The following is a 7,267-nucleotide window of genomic DNA, read 5'->3' on the forward strand; positions in this document are numbered from 1 at the left end:
GAGGCTAACGTAAAGGTATGCATGGCATAAGTAACGATAGTAACCGTAGAATGATGCTTTATCCTCGTATTAAGTACGAAAAAGTAAGTATGAAGAGGGTAGCCTTGTTATAGTAATAATAAGTCATTGAATGTTTATAGCATGTGTATGATGATACGTTGATCCTTCATATGAATATCAAAGTAATTAGAGGGAACGTTCGTAATGGAATGTTGTGGTTCGCTCAAGATTAACGAAAATGAAGTAATAACTACCTAGAGGTAGATTCAACCCCAAACAAATGTCGGTAATATGTGTATATACACGGTTTAAAATTACCATGTTCCAACGAAAGCACTCGGAAGGAATGCTAATGATAGAATACCGAAGTAGACTCACAATAGGTACTCGTGTGGCTACGCAAGAATGAAATATCACGTATGACACATGAGTGAAATGAAAATTAATCGATCCACCATGATTGGTAAATGTATGAAAATCTTACTTTTAATTAGAAGGCATGAACAAGACATATACTCATAGATGTGCGTGAATGTTACTCCTTAAATGAGTAGCAAATGTTTTTGTGTTGAATTGAGCATCTTGAATAAATAAAATGAAAAAGTAAGAGTAGATTTGGTCTAGTAAGGAGGAGAGAGGTTTCGGGGACGAAACCTTTTTTAGGGGGGGGGGGTAGACTTGTAACACCTCAAAAATGCGTAATTTAATTATTTTACCTAAATGTTTTAAGTATGTAATGTCATGACCTTAGTTGACTAACTAAGTTAAAAAAAATGTGAATGTTAGTATAGAAAGAACGAAAGATTTTGTGCATTAATAAATGACAACTAGAACTTGAAGGGCTAAAGTTGCATATTTGAATGATAAATTTATTTATAACAAATAACACATAAAAACACACAATGTGTGTGTTCTGGAGTCGACCAAAAGAAAGGAAGAACAAGGAAAACCCTTGTTTTCATAAATCACCAAGATTAGAAGGAGAATCAAAGCCAAAACATATGCATGAACCTTAATCTCTAACCATCTAAGCTTGTTCTTCAAAGTGGTCAGTCAAATTTCATAAATTGATGAATTTTAGAAAGTGGGTTTCGACCCAATCATGAATCCAAGTAGAAATTCGTGTAATTATGAGTTAGGATTACACAATAGAATAAGAATTTTGTTTGAATTTGACTATTTGAATGATTTGAAGCATATACCCATTTGATGTAAAAAGTATGATGAACATGATGATCATGAAGGCAAAATTTGATGTAATGTTGATGTATGTAGTTACATGTATTGAGTATTTGCTAAATGAATTAGATGTAGAATGAAAGACATGTGAGTTTAGTTGAATTTTAACGATCCATGACATGAACTAGTAGGAATAGGCATAGGATACTTGTACTATGTGCTTAGTATGTTGTATGCACACCAAGTGTTTGATGAAATGTCTAGGTGAAGTTAGAATGTTAGATTATTAGAAAAGATTTGATGAAACTAAATCTGTCCAGAAAGTTACAGCCGACTTTAATCGGCGTTAACCTGGTCAAATCTTGTAAGAAACTGATGTTTATTTAGTTTATGATGAACTTCCAGGAAAAACCTTTCAAACGCAACTGGAATTGCATTTTTTTGACGAAAAACGAACGTTTTATGAATTTTTCCGTATCGAAGGTTTAGGCTGCGTTTTCTAGCAGAATTTGCAGCCCATTACGAATATTATAACTCAATTTTGGAATTGAGTTATGATCTCAAATTTTTACTATAGGTAGCTTCAGGAGGTTAAGAAAATCTTCAACTGGAATTATGATCGAGTATTTTTAGATGAATTTTTCCGTGGGTTGCAGTCAGAAAGTGACGAATATGATTGCTGCTTAGTAAATGATTTTTTATAAATGTTTGGTAGAGAGATAGACTCTAAAAATTTAACACAAAGATAGCCCCTCCGAGGGACACGTCACAAAAAAGATTGTAATTTTTGCAAGCTCGTAAGTACAGTAAACATATGTCCCAAAACAGCCTAATTTCAGTGAATTGAGCTATGCATGTTAGTGAATGAATTGACAAATGAAAGTCAAATGTGGAATATGAATTTGATATGATCGTTAATATATACAATCACGTATACTAACAAGAATTTCAATGTGATGACATGAAAGTATCGGGATCATGTCAAGATGGATGGACGCATGGAAGGCTAAAAGGGTAAAAAGGAAGCAATGAAACGGATACTAATGCGGACATCTAAGGTAAGTGATTTATGGAATCACTTCGTATTTAGTTACATGAATATACATATGTTTGAATATTTGAGATCAAGGTGGAATGTACAAATAAATGAGAAATGCTAAGGTAAGATTCATTCAAATGGTCGGTATGATGTAAACTGGTAAAACCTCATTATAGGGGTTAATGGGTCAAAACTTTTAATCGAAAGATTTTATGACGGTGAGTATGGGGATATGGTAATGTTAAGGTAAGGTTTAGATAGAAGGAAAATGAACTAAGATATTAGTTAAATGCGTGTTGGGACGTATCGGGGCCGGTTTAATCGAAAAATATGTGAAACGGGTCAAAAGAAGTTGCAAATGATGAAATCCATAGGTAAGAATGAATGGTATGAGTATGAATGTAGGTTGTACGTATATGACCTATACATATATATTTATGGATGTTCGTGTTTAAGATTTTGTAGTATGTTCGATATGAAAGGTATATGAGAGTTTGGATATGGATGTATGTATGTGTATAAAAAAGTATGTATGTATGTGTGTATGTATATATATGAAGTGGGATTGAATGTATACGAAAGAATATAACATGTATATATATATACTTAGTTTTAATACGCTTGAAATTTAACATTACTAATCATGTGTCTTGAGAATGAAATGAAAGTGCAGGTACGCTAATGTTGACCTTACAAAAATTTGACGTTGGGATGCAAGATTTTACTTAGGAAGTTAATTCGAAGGGATTAGTATGAATAGAATGAATCCGATGTGGTCATCTAATTACATATGTTTAGATTATGAATGATGTCACCAAATATTAATGATGCCCATGTATGTGGTGATTGCAGGTTGCACGGTTTTAACATCATTATGAAGTCTAAGAGGTTGAAGATCGAGTCAAAGAGCGCAGATTGTACGGGAGGAGTAGTGACATAGCTTGTATTTGTATGATGTTTTCGATACATCAATTAATAACGAATGATGTCCCTCTTTGATAAGAGTCATTTTAAATGATGTTCAAGAATGTTACAGCATTGTTGTGAAATAAATTTTTTGGTTCGTATTTCCGCTACGTCCTTTTTGGTTAAAACGTGTTAGAGCATTCTTTATGGTCTTATTCACTTTGGTGATAAGGTTACGCTAGTGGAAACTTTGGGTTGATTTTTAGCTACGCATGCTAGTATGATTACATGAATTAGTACACAATGAACATGTGGATTTGAGATTTATACATACTTATGCTACGTAGACAAACTAGTATGCTCACCGACATAATTTGTGTTGACGATATTTTATACATGTTGCAGGAAATGTTTGATGATGCGTTTACAAGAAATCTAGATAGGGTGGATTTAGAAACTCACCAAACTTTATTTATGGATTTTTACGTTTCAATCATGTAACTTGCAATTTGTTGTATTTCCTTTCGAGACAATGTAATGTTTGAATTTGATGAAATAAAATTTTTACTTTTAATTTATCGTCGCAAAATTAGTGTTATGTTGTCTTCAAGCAATCTATTACGTCTCGCCTCGATGTTTCCTTCATCAGTTCTAGTTTGACAAAAATATGGCGTTTTACAGGTGGTTTTAATATAAACATGCAAAAGTGTAAACCAAACCGAATATGGAAAAAAATGGCATTTAACGAACTAGTCTACTTCAGTGGCCATCCTTTTTTCGATCCTTTGCAATTCTGTTATTCTTTCTTCTAATTTGTTTAATGATTTTACCAATTGAGTTCTCCTTTCATTTAAGTTATGGAGTAGGATTTTTGCAGCGTACTTGATCCTAAGGTCATTTAGCTATTTCTTTTATAGGTCATATGGGGCCTTTTTCATTTGCTAAACCACATATACATTTCCATATGCCTCATTGTAAATATTCGACAGTCGACCATGTTAGATTTTGTTCTCCAATCCATTTTCTGTCTCACAATCTTTGCCATTTTTATCTGCCGAGCACTTAGGTGTTGTTTACGAATCAAGTAGTTTGCAAAAGCATCTTGCTGCCTGATATGCACAAAATACAACATATAAATCATATTGAATAAGGTATAAAAACAACTCTTTTTTAGTACTAATGTTAGAAAAAGTGTGTTTCTTTGTTTACTTTTGATTTTCAGGATTAAAAGAGCTTAAACAGACAAAAGGAACAAATTAACAACGAAAACCAACATAAATACGAAGAAAAGAAGTTGGCACGCTATACCGACCCTCCAAGCTTCACCCCAAAGACAAAATAACAAGACCAGAACCCAAGCACGGGGCCGAGCCAGCCAAGCATGGGTCGTGCCCCTACTCAAGATTCCCAGAGAATAAAGACAAACAGAAAACGACAAGGGGCACGAGGTCGTGTCCCCTAAGCACGGGCCGTGGTCAACTCTCAGATTCGCAAATTTGGGTTCGTACAACAAGCACAAAAGACACAGGGCCGTGTGTGCAGAAGAGCTGACACCAACATTAAATGAAGACAGAGAAGGGAAGGACACGGGGCCGTGCCTGGTGGGCACGAGGCCATGTGAACCTACTGTTTTCAGCTATAAAAGGAGGTGCTTAGCTCATTTGCAAACCATCCCTTGGCAAATCACTTCTTTCACACTTGCCACCACTCCACGACCACAATACCACCATCATCCACCACTTTCATCCATCATCCATCCTTAGAGTGTGTGTGTAGTCTCGGGATCCAAGATCGATAGTAAGAGTTTTTGTCAAATAAAGGTCATGCTTGGCTAATCTCTTACATCACTTGGTGAAGACAAAATCATTTATGTATTACTTTTGATTTCTTAGTTTTGGTGACTTTTTATTTGAGTTTGTATTAATGACTTTAATAACTAGTTTTTTATATTGAAGGTGAATTTTACTAAATCATTTCTTCATGTTTCGTTGATTCACTCATTTGTGTCTTTACAGTCTATATAAAGCGCGTAAACTGCCTGGAAGGGGTTTAGAAGGGTGGTCGGGTAAAGTTCTTGCCTCGTTCAGTGTATAGATCTTGTGAGGACCTGATTCAAGTTTATTAGGATTTCCCTTGAGGCAGATTGCATCAAATCGGGGGAAGTAAGAACGACTTGTAACCCCTTATAAATTAGCTACTCTTAAAACTTTAAACCGGCCTTGCGGGACTGTATCCCTGCTGACTCGTACCAATATGGCCGAGGGTAGCGTTGCCTCCAAAAGAGGGACATGCCACTTTTTGCATTAATAACTTACTTAATTATCTTTCAATGATACGACCTTGCGGGACTGTATCCCTGCTGACTCAGACCAATATGGCTGAGGGTAGCGTTGCCTCCAAAAGAGGGACATGCCACAATAACTAAGATAATCTCTTAAAAGACCCAAAGCGAGGAAATCATCAAAGGATACATAAATGACGAGTCGGATCCAAGTGATTCTATCTTGTCTATCTGTTTTCCTTTATTTCTTTATTTATATTTACTTATTTAAAAGCAAAAAAAAAACAAAAAACAAAATTTTCTCTATATTTGGTTAGATTAGACGTCAACAATATTCCGGTATTAAAAGCTCTTGTGTCCTTAGACGACCTCGGTATCTTACCATCACTATATTATGCCAACGATGGGTGCACTTGCCCTAGCGTGTTGTAGAGAGTGATAGTTTTATATCGCGTTTTATAAATTTAAAGCTTGATTCAAGGGTAAAATGGTCCTAAAAATACATTAAAAAATTCGTACAAGCTCCGACATGTCACTGCCCGTTTGACATTTTTGCAATTTTAGTATGGCGTTTTTTTACACTAAAGTTGTAAAGCAATAAAAAGTTTTTAAAGGAGTTACCAAATTTTCAACCCATCCGTAATGCTTTTCTTTAGTGCTCAAATCATTGTCTGAAGCACTATTGTCCAAGACATTGACCTTATATGATTTTATATTGAGGTAGATAACGTAGAAATGTCTTTTCCATATTATTGGCATGAAGACCAGATCATAATCCTTTATCATTTTATCTTTCAGATATTCTTTGAAACGAGCATCTTTCAAAACCATTTCTATGTTTCGATTGAATTCAATGTATCGTTGATCTTTGGTTTTTCATACACGGACGTATTCTGTAATTTTGTATGTGGACATTTTATTAACAAAACAATGTCATAATATAACGGCATTGTTTAATTCAGAAAAACACTGACTAACATTATTTGAGTACAAAGTAATCTTGATGGTGATTATAGGGCCTTAAACCTTTCTTCATAGTTCAGGATGTGCCCTAAGCTTGAACACAATTGTTGTGTGCATATTATCCTAGTTTCATGCTCTCGAATATCAACCTTGGGAGTTTCTGTATCCCTGTAATCTTGAAGATTGTACTCCTGAAAACTAGCACATGGCATTAAAGTTGTAGGATTACATTTTATTAGAACATGGTGTAAATGAGTTTTATGCTTTTGCAGGTTGTTTTATAGCAATTTAAGGTTGCCACTGCAAACTATTGCGTTTTATGAGTTATGAAATGTACATATCATGCATAACCACATCTAGTGTATATGTACGTTGAAATACCGTTTTCCTATGTCTCCCTTGTTGCATTTATAACCACTGGCCTCTTGAGATAAGGGGACAAGCATGTCCTTGATGGCTGTGACACCCTCTTCCCATCTAAACCCACATTTTGCTCCTTTTCATTAACTTCTTCATCTCCATCTGCTTCCGGTGCTTTCAAAATTGTGTTCTCTTGCAACATATTTCCTATGATTGGTGTTTTGTCTTCCACATCCTTTTCATGTCCCCTTGTGTTTTGCTAGTTTGAGTTGGTGTCAGTAGCTCAAAAGAAGGCATATCTATTTTCTTTTCTACTATCCATATAAGGTATAACTTTGAAATATAAGTTACCAAAGACTTCAACTTGTTGACCCATTCAAAGGGAATTCGACTTTATAGTTTCCTTAGGGCTTCTAAAAACATTAAACGGGCCCTGCATCAATACATTCAGTTTTGTCTTGTCGTACAACTTGACCTTGTTATTGATGGCGTACCATGTTTTTATTATGTTCAATCCCCAATTTCAATATAAAAAAAAA

The 7,267-nt window shown here is 34.9% G+C and overlaps 1 long non-coding RNA gene across 1 annotated transcript; it reads left to right on the plus strand.

The window, feature by feature from the left end:
• The first annotated feature begins 910 nt into the window (after positions 1–910).
• Positions 911–3,294, plus strand: LOC110939511. Its single transcript, XR_002592312.2, has 3 exons — positions 911–1,048; positions 2,148–2,237; positions 3,071–3,294. It is a non-coding gene; the product is annotated as an uncharacterized LOC110939511 (long non-coding RNA).
• The last annotated feature ends 3,973 nt before the right edge of the window (positions 3,295–7,267 follow it).

Source organism: Helianthus annuus, chromosome 16 (genome assembly GCF_002127325.2).
Source record: "Helianthus annuus cultivar XRQ/B chromosome 16, HanXRQr2.0-SUNRISE, whole genome shotgun sequence".
NCBI lineage: Eukaryota > Viridiplantae > Streptophyta > Magnoliopsida > Asterales > Asteraceae > Helianthus > Helianthus annuus.